This window comes from Phragmites australis, chromosome 12 (genome assembly GCF_958298935.1).
Source record: "Phragmites australis chromosome 12, lpPhrAust1.1, whole genome shotgun sequence".
Classification (NCBI taxonomy): domain Eukaryota; kingdom Viridiplantae; phylum Streptophyta; class Magnoliopsida; order Poales; family Poaceae; genus Phragmites; species Phragmites australis.
This window is the reverse complement of record NC_084932.1, coordinates 23319477-23328901: the sequence shown is the minus strand read 5'-3', so window position 1 is coordinate 23328901 and position 9425 is coordinate 23319477.

Genomic DNA, 9425 nt, shown 5'->3' with positions numbered 1-9425 from the left:
CTTGAAAAAATCATAATCCCTTTCGTATCATTTCTTAATTTTTTCTTTTCCTATATGTATAGTCATCGTAACTGAAGTGATGGCAGTAGCATACAGGAGATGAATGTCATCACCTCTATTATAACGGCAATGTAGAAGATGAAAAAAAATTAAATGGTGGTATAGAAATAACTATAATTTTTTTAATAATATATTAAAAAGTTTATTAATATTCAGCGGCACATAGAGAATTATCTCTCGCTTTATAGAGCGGTAAGGGAAATGATGAAGATTGTAATTTTTTTTTTCCCGAAAGCGTGCAAAGCACGCACTTCATTAAGAGGAAGACAGAGAGTTTAGTGAACCACAACACAATATCAGCCGGTGAAGGCCACCATCGGCATGGAAAGATAAAAATAAGGCCATTTTGCAACGCAGGATTTAAAAAATAAAAAATGATCAGGTTAATGCCTGCACGTGCATGTTATAAACATTGGCACGCACAGCTATTTTTGGTAAATTTGGTTCGAATGCTTACCTCTTACCATTTTTAGGTTGCTAATACACAATTTTTAGTATCCGGATTCTGTGATCATGCTTTAACACATGAAAAAAAACAAAGCAAAAAATTTGATAGAACTCTGTATGTTCTTAACCTTTTCAAGCTAGCTATATAACTAAATAAGCATTTTTTAAAAAGATTGTAAGCAAATCAGTAAGGATTCAAAAAGCAAAAATAGAATATGCGAAAGAAAATCAGATAGATCTATTCCATATTTTCATATTGTTAGAATTTGGGGAGTAAATTCTACAAAATCAAATATGAGAGCAAAAATCGTTGAAAAATCTCAGAGCAAATTGTTACCTATTTGCATGCAAATTCATACAATTTGGAAAACAAATTATTGTATATACGAAAGCATTTTCTATGTAAATTGGGGAGCATATAGTGTAAAAAGCAAATCGGTGAAAATCATAAGCAATTTATTGCGTCTCTGCAAGCAGATCAATGCAATCCTTAGGCAACTCACTATATATTTGCAATCCAATCTAGACAGAAGGGAGAAAAAATTTCAAAGAAAAGTTACAGAGCTAACCCTGAGTGGAGGAGGTCATCTTAGATGACTGTGAGCTCAATCCCGCATGGAAGAGCCCCGCATGAATGAGGAGAAGCTCGATCCCATGGGATTGAAAAAATCAAATCTGAGAGCAAAAATAGTTGAAAATTCTCAGGAGCAAATTGTTGCTTGTTTGCATGCAAATTCATACAATTTGGAAAGCAAATTATTGCATATATGCAAGATTTTTTCTGTGTAAATTGGGAAGCAAAAGGCAAATCGTGGAAATTATAAACAATTTATTGCATCTCTACAAGCATATCAATGAAATCCTTGAGGCAACTCGCTACATATTTGCAACCCAATCTAGATAGATGGGAGAAAAGTTTCAAAGAAAAGTTGCAGAGCTCACCTCCGCATGGAGGAGGTCATCCTAGATGATTGGTAGCTCAATCCCGCATAGAAGAACCCCACATGAATGAGGAGAAGCTCGATCCCATGGGGGGAGCCCGACTCCGGTAATAAGGAGTTGATCTCGCGTGGAGAGGCTCGATCCCAATGGTGAGGTACTCGGATCTGACGACGAGCAGGTCGATCTCTCACATAGGAACCTGATCCTAATGATTAGGAGCCAATCCTCCTTGGAGGAGCTCGATCCTGAGAGCGACCTCCTCGATTCCGCACGGAGTAGCTCGGATCCTCTTCGTGGATCAACTATGCCTTCCTCTTCACCACAATGAAACCCTATACGGTGAGCAAAAGCTTGCCTCTAGAAAGATCTGATGGAGAGAGGTAGAGCAGGAAGGAACGTGTGAATGGAGAGAGTGACGCAATGTGTGTGAATGGAGGAAGATGATGTGTGAGGGGCCACGTTAACATCATTAGGAAAACGAAAGCCCACCTGGTCAACCTTTTCGATCAAAGCTTGCCATCATCCGATGGTAGGCGGAGTGTGAGTGAGGAACCGTCCAAACAATATTCTAATTAATCATCAGAAGGATCATTATTCATAATCATAACCTCAATGATTAACCATAATACCATCCTGGTAGTCCCATCACGTGTTTTATGTCCAAGATCGGAACACATGCCTTTCCAACATGTACATCACAACATAGCTTAAAAAAGAGCGAGTAATTAAAGTTAGATTACAAGTTCTTAAGCATGCAACCATTTGCAACAGTTTTACACAAAGAAAAACTACGCAGCGGAAGATTAAAACCTTAACGACAACAAAAGGAGAGTGGAGTCATATGCCCTTAGGCTCCACCCCAAAAGCTACGCCTCACCAGAGTAGGATGTACTACTCTTGCCCACCACCTGCATCGGCGGGCACAAAGTAGCCAAACACCGTATCACCCTCACCAGCAGAATCTGAAAGCATAAGCATGAGTACGAAGGTACTCGCAAGACTTAATCCATATAGAGCACATATACATAGCTCGACTCTAAGGATTATGCATTGAGCTGTTAGCAAGAGTAGGCCACAAGGTTAAGTAAAATATATACAGTAAGTAACCTAGACACATATGTGTGAGCATCTATCCTTAACTCAAAAATAACTACCTTTCTACCCTATAAACCACAACTTGAACATGTATGTATAGAAACCATAGTATCTCATCAACAAAAATCTACCAATCATTTTCATCATACCATGACCTTATCCCACATTCGTAAACTCTACGACCGATACAAATGAAATAATAGCATGCTCATGACCGAGAGCATGGCAATTCGAATTGTTCTTACACCCTGCAAGGGTACAACTTTACCCACACGACTCGAGGACCATTCGACTTGTGCTATTCATGAAAGTACACACAAGAGGGTACTCGAGTTAACCTTTCTCATACCCGGAACCACCCACTTGCAATGCCCCTATGGCATCGGGGTTACCGCGAGAGTGTCCCGGACACCTCCGGCTCCCGCCACCTTACTTCTCATTTTCTTTGTTCTCGGTACAACGTATGATAATCGGCTTACCTTATCATTAGATCAACATGTGGTGAGTATGGAAAGTGCTAGAGCCAACTGTACCGACGGACGGCCTTTGTCGGAGGATTAACTCCAGTCGCAGGGATCCCGAGAGACCCCTTTTTAGAGATTCGACTGGAGGAATGATCCTGAGTCTATTCGTCGGAGAAATAAATGGGAGTGAATGCAACGGCCGGTGGTGGTGGAATGGCCTAGTGCAGAAAGAAGTAAATGCACCAGAATTTAGACAGGTTCGGGCCGCACAGGGGCGTAACACCCTACTCCTGTATGGATACTATAAATACTCTGAGGAAGTCCCTCAAGGATGTTGCTGGTTACAAAAATGTTTATCTATCTTAGAGCCTGAGGCTCTTTGTTCTTCAGCCTGTCTCATGCTGCTCACTTCTCAGCCGTGTTCTTCTGAGTTTAAGGATCTATTCCCGATGTTTCCTTCTGTGCCGCCGGCTGCTTTAAATACCCGCCGGCAGCAACGTGCCCCGAACGGGAGGGGGGCACGAGTTCTGAGACGCCATAAATGAAAAGGGCGTCATCATTTCCTCTGGGCGAAGTGATCGAGGGTGGAAAATGCGGCACACGCCCGGTCATCCGTCACCATAAATGCCCTGGCAACGGGTGCCGTGGAGAGGGCCCACCGGGCAGCTGCAGAGCGGCCCGGCGTGCCCGCCCTGTCTTGTTCCCCTGCCACAGCAGCGCGGCAGACGAAACGCCTCGGCACTTACGACGTTATCCCGAGACGGGCCGGATGGCACGGGACGGGACCCGTGCAATTAATAACCCCACGCATCTCTGCCAGAACGTGGCAGGAACTGACGCTGAGCGCGGCGGGAGCAGTTGGAGGTGACAGGCCATGCAACGCTCTTTAAATGAGGCCTTGGGCCTTTGACTGGCTGACACCTCATCGGTGGGCCCCTCGGGGGTCTCTGCCAGGGGGCTTTCTTGTCCTCGAGGAACCGAGTGCTCGGGGATATTGTTCACCTCCCCGGGCACTCTTGTACGGATCCTCGGGGAACCGAGTGCTCGGGGGCTGCTGCACGCAGCCCCGAGCCCCGAGCACTCTCTCCCAGAACTTCCTTTGGTGGGTCCTCGGGATACTTGGGTGCCCAGGGGCCACCGCCGGCGGCCCCGGGCACGTTTCTCCCGGTACTTAGCTCTCCTAGTCGTCGGGGGACTAGGGTGCTCGGGGGTCACCGTACACCTTCCCGAACACTTCCTTCCCGGTACTTAGATTTTATAGATCATCGGGGAACTGGGGTACTCGGGGGCCACCGGCTGTGGCCCCGGGCGCCCTCTCCCGGGACTCAATCTTTCTTACCTCGCGGGAGAGACTCCGCGGGATGACGCCATGTGGCGGATGGCTGGCCTGGCCTCAGAATTTGGGGACCCCCGGTTCCTGATACACCGACAGCCTTAAACGATGCAAGCGGTCTATGGTATCCGGGCTCCTCTCCCGAACTACTCAGAGGACTCCTCCTAGGCAGAAGATACCCCTAACACCGCCCACATCTCGCCTCAATCTCACATCTCAACCATTCATCTCAACCTCATTTTTGTATCTGTGAACAATGATTAAGCTCTAAGCTTGCGAATAATGGCAGTACCGTTGCTCGACTTCTACCGAGGACCTAAGCATTGCTAAGCATTTCGAATAAACCTTGAAGCTAGACAACAACTATATCAGCAAGGCTACAATAATAAGAATTCATCAATAAGTCAAGGTAGAGATAATGTATTAACATAGGTTCTACCCATATCAGCCTGACACTAGACTCAACACATACAAACATACATAAGGTATAATTTATCAATTTAGACTCCATTTAATTTGAACAAAGGGTGCAGTATGCTTAAATACTTGCCTTTCTGCTATGGGGTTTGCCCGATACTTTCCGAACAAAACTCGCAGAAGTGGTGTGCCTCGGTGTCACCCTCGATCACACTCGTGTCACGCTCCGGACCTTCGTTCGCTTAAAGAAGAACGCGTGCAATGATGAGCATGAAGGAGTTGCAATGCTTCATGACATGAGTTTTAAAGCATTAACAATTTCCTTAACTTTACTTATTGTTAAACATTTACTATTTTCTGGATTAATTAAGCTTAAAACAAATCTTAGCCCTAATTAGAAAATTAACTATGCTTAGCATGAGTGTTCATATTTTTTAATGAATAGGGCATAAATTAAAAAGATTTAAAAAATTGATTTCATCAATTTTGGAGCTACCAATAATTAATTATGGATTAATGAAGATCAAACCCGTTTTATTAACCCATGAAATTTAAGTACATATTTCATAGCTCCCAGTATTTTTAACATGTAGATTATGCTCATACAAACCCAACAAAATTGGTTTCACTATTTTTGGATCAATATTCTATTTTCTATGTATTTTAGAAGGTTTCAGCCGATTTAACAATGCAACTAATAATCTAATTCGCATTTATCGATTAAATCCGAATATTAAATGGGCCAAAAAAAATTTCTACCTGGCTTCAGTTAGCCACAGAGGCTGACCGCGGGCCCGGCTGGTTTGACCTCAGTCAAAATCGACCCGCGCCCAGGTCGGCTACAGCGGCAGCGCTGGAGCGATCCGCCGGCGACGAACGGCGGCGAACTCCGGCCAGCCAAGGGTATCTACAACAACAGAACGACACGGGGAACCCACTGGAGACACATGCAATCGACGACAATGGCCAGACGGCGGCCAACGGCGGTGCACATTGAAGTCAGCATGGTGGCAGCTCGGTTCACCTCGTCGACGGATAGACGGCGATGCAATCGAGCCGGATGAGGGCAGCTACAACTTCTACGATGATGTGCGGACCCAACGGTGTGGCTAGACGGTGATGGGCCCAATGGAAATCAAGCCGGCGGCGAGCGCCATGGCAAGGCGGCGGCTGGTTCTCGCGGAGAGACGCGCTGGCGTCGAGCGGGAGCAAAAGCGGCACGTGCAAAAGGTTGAAACAGTCGTGTGGGAGCTCACCGAGCCACGAGATTTGAAGGTGGAGCAGCGAAGAGGCGGCTCGATGGAGAGGCGCGGAAGGAGGCGCCGGCGTTGGGGAAGACGGCGCGGGGAGCTTAATTCTGGCGGGGAAGGGATGGATTTGCGTGAGGAACCTCACCAAGGAGGTCCTAGCTTCCTTCTATGTGCTCCACGGGGCTCGGGTCTGGCTGGACTGGTCACGGGCGTGGCGGATTTAGGCAGTGGTGAATGTACTTAAAAGTGTCTAGAGGGGGGGGGGTGAATAGGTTTTTTTGAAAATTAAAACTAATCAGCGAATGAAACAGATGCCGGATACTCTGGTGAAGGTCGGATACTCCGGTTTGTCCGGAGTATCCGGTCTAGTCCGGAGTCTCCGGTCTATACAGGATCTCGGGAACAACTAAGAATTAATGAGAACAGCTAGAGTCTAAAAGGTGATACTAAATCTACTTAACAGCATAAAGCTTAAACAGCAATAGACACTAGCAAGATGATCACTAAGACGAATTGTATGAAAAATCTCAAAGCTACACAATAAAATAAATTACACAAATGAAGACACAAGGGATTATCCCGAAGTTCGGCCACCTCACAAAGAAGTACCTACGTCTCCGTTGAGGAGCTCACAAAGAGTCGGGTCTTCTCCAACCCTATCCTCTTCTAGCGACCACGAAGATCAAGCTAGAATTTTCTTACTCAAGTTGATGTCGATTACAAACTTCCCGTGGCACTCTACAAATATTGGATGCTCTACGGGCGATGCCTTGCCGTCTAGGAGCACAAGGCTCCAAGAGAAATGATCACAGTGAATGCTTGATGAAGAACTCAATGTTCAAGTGTCTCAACTTCACTCCAAACATAATCTCACCAAATTTGCGCAAATCTAAGCACTAGAGATGTTTTGAGGGACTTTAAATGCTCTTGGAAGGCTTTATGAGTGTGGAGCTCAGCAGCAACAGCAAAACACTTAATGCTTGGGGATGTGGAAGTATATATAGCTTACTCTCAAAAACTAGCCATTACTGTTCTGACACACCTACCCCGGAGTATCCGGTGAACACCGGAGTCTCCGGTCTAAAATCCAAAACGGCGTCAGAACGGTCATAGAACTGTGTCAGAACTAGCCGTTACGGTTTTGTTAAGTTGCCGGAGTCTCCGGCCCTGACAGGGCTACCACACAGATAAGGTCCGGAGACTTGCCGGACCCTCCGGCTTCTCCAGGTACCGGAGTATCCGGTGAACACCGGAGACTCCAGTCTTTTTAATAAAAGAATAAATACTAACCGAGCCACCCTTGCCGGAGTCTCCCTCGGAGACTCCGGTAAAAACATTTTTTCCTACCGGAGTATCCCGTGAACACCGGAGACTCCGGGTCCAGTAAACTTCTATCTAACTTCCCGGTGACCGTAGGTGAGTGTGTCTCTCAACTTATTGGTTCTAAAGGTTATCTTGAGCATTGAGACACCATACCAGCAATCAAATGCAACCCTCTTAATAGAACGGCTACCCTAGACTCAATTTCAAAGATAGAAAAATTTAAATCCTATTGAATACTACTCAATGCTTCTCTTTTCTTTTCAAGGGGCGTCAACCGTCATAAGTCTTCTCAATTTAGACTAAGACATGTTCATGACTTAGATAAACATATTAGATCCTTCATCGTTTTGTCATCAATAAGTCAAAACCCACTTAGGAGGCCTAGATGCACTTTCAAGCGGCCGTTGTGCCGTGCGCTGCGCTCTGCTCTTGTGGCCAGTGGAGAGAGGAGTGAGGCAGAGAGTGAAGCAGAGAGATGAGAGAGGGCCGAGGGGGAGGAGATAAGACGCGCGGCCAAGGCTTCCTCTCGAAGGCTCGGTGACTCGATGGCATGCTGTGTTCGCCGGCCACCAAAGTCAGCAAAAACGGTGGCCACCCCTGAGCAATGCTTGGCGAGTGAGAGGAGGTGAAAGGCAAAGAGAGGGATAACAAGTGAGGCATGGTGAACAGTGACAACCGAAGAAAAACATTCACTGCACTTCTTCTATTCAAAAGAACACCTTCCAGTGGTCCAAAAATTATGAGACAAAATTTTTGTGAAATTAAATTCATGTGCAACCCATTTTAACTAGTTTGACCCATAATGCATGAGCCAATTTCAAACTAAAATTCTCCAAACATGCAACCTTTTCTAACTTGTGGTAATTTTTATGCCTTCAAAACCATCCCCAAAAATTTGGGAAAATTCATTTATATTCTTCATATTGCATGAACTAATTTCTAAAATTATTTCCAACCCTATGTTGTATAGCAACATTGTGAGTTGCTTAACAATGCACCAATTAACATTGATTTTCACAAATTATATTTAATTGAAATTGCAAGTTAATAATTGTTCAAAACAATTAAACATGATGCTAATGATGCTTATGATGCTTTATGACATGCTTAAGCCATTTGGGCTGTCACAGCGTGCGGACGGAATCGCAAGCGACTGCACGCTCAAAAAGAAGCCTTTACCTTTAAAAAATGTAGACATAGGAAAAAACATAGGACATTTGTAATCCTACAGGAATTCATAATGTAGGAAAGTTTCCAATGGAGTGTTTGGATATAACACAGGAAAACATAGAAATTTGGAGAGAGCGGTAGAGACAAAGGAAAATTTCTATGAAGTCCAACCTCTTACTTACATTCCTTTGGAATTGGGCTATAGAAAAGCAATCCATAGGAATTTTTCTTTTTCTTTTAATGTGATCCAAAAAGCCATATAGGAAAACTTCCTTAGGAACTAGAATCCTACAAAATTTCTTCCAAAATCCTTCGTTTCAAAGGGGCCTAAGTTGGTTACACAAGGAAATAGGGTGACCACCCCTGACTAAATATTTGTACTATTACTCATCCGGCAAGACGAGCAACCCCACCTTGAAGCCTCTTCTCTGATCTGTTGTTGCTCAGTTATGACCGCTGGAGGGATTGCTATGAAGATCGAATCAACCAAATGAAAAAAAAAACATTTGTTTGGCGTCGAGAATCGCCGTTTGGCCGGTGAATGCTATGGTAAACATTCTTTGAACTAACGCAAGTGTTGCCGCTACGACGATCGGCATATGTCGACGACGGCGTTGCAAATTGAGAGATTAAGAATTTGATCGATGAAATTACCCGAAATTCTCAACAAATCACACGAGTTTACACGTGCGTACAAAAAAATAAAGCGAGTCTCTATTGTGATGCACCGATCGACACGATCGCATTACACGAGCAGATCTGGATGAACCACCGCTTCTCCGTCTCAGTCAACCATCATCGTGTCCAAGAGGTTAACCGACCGCTGTGAGCTCGTCTTCACCGGCGGACGAAGAGCTGGGCGCACGCATTGCAGTCTGGATGGTGCCGGTTCTGCTGCCCTACAGAATAGGAACAGTTTGCCGC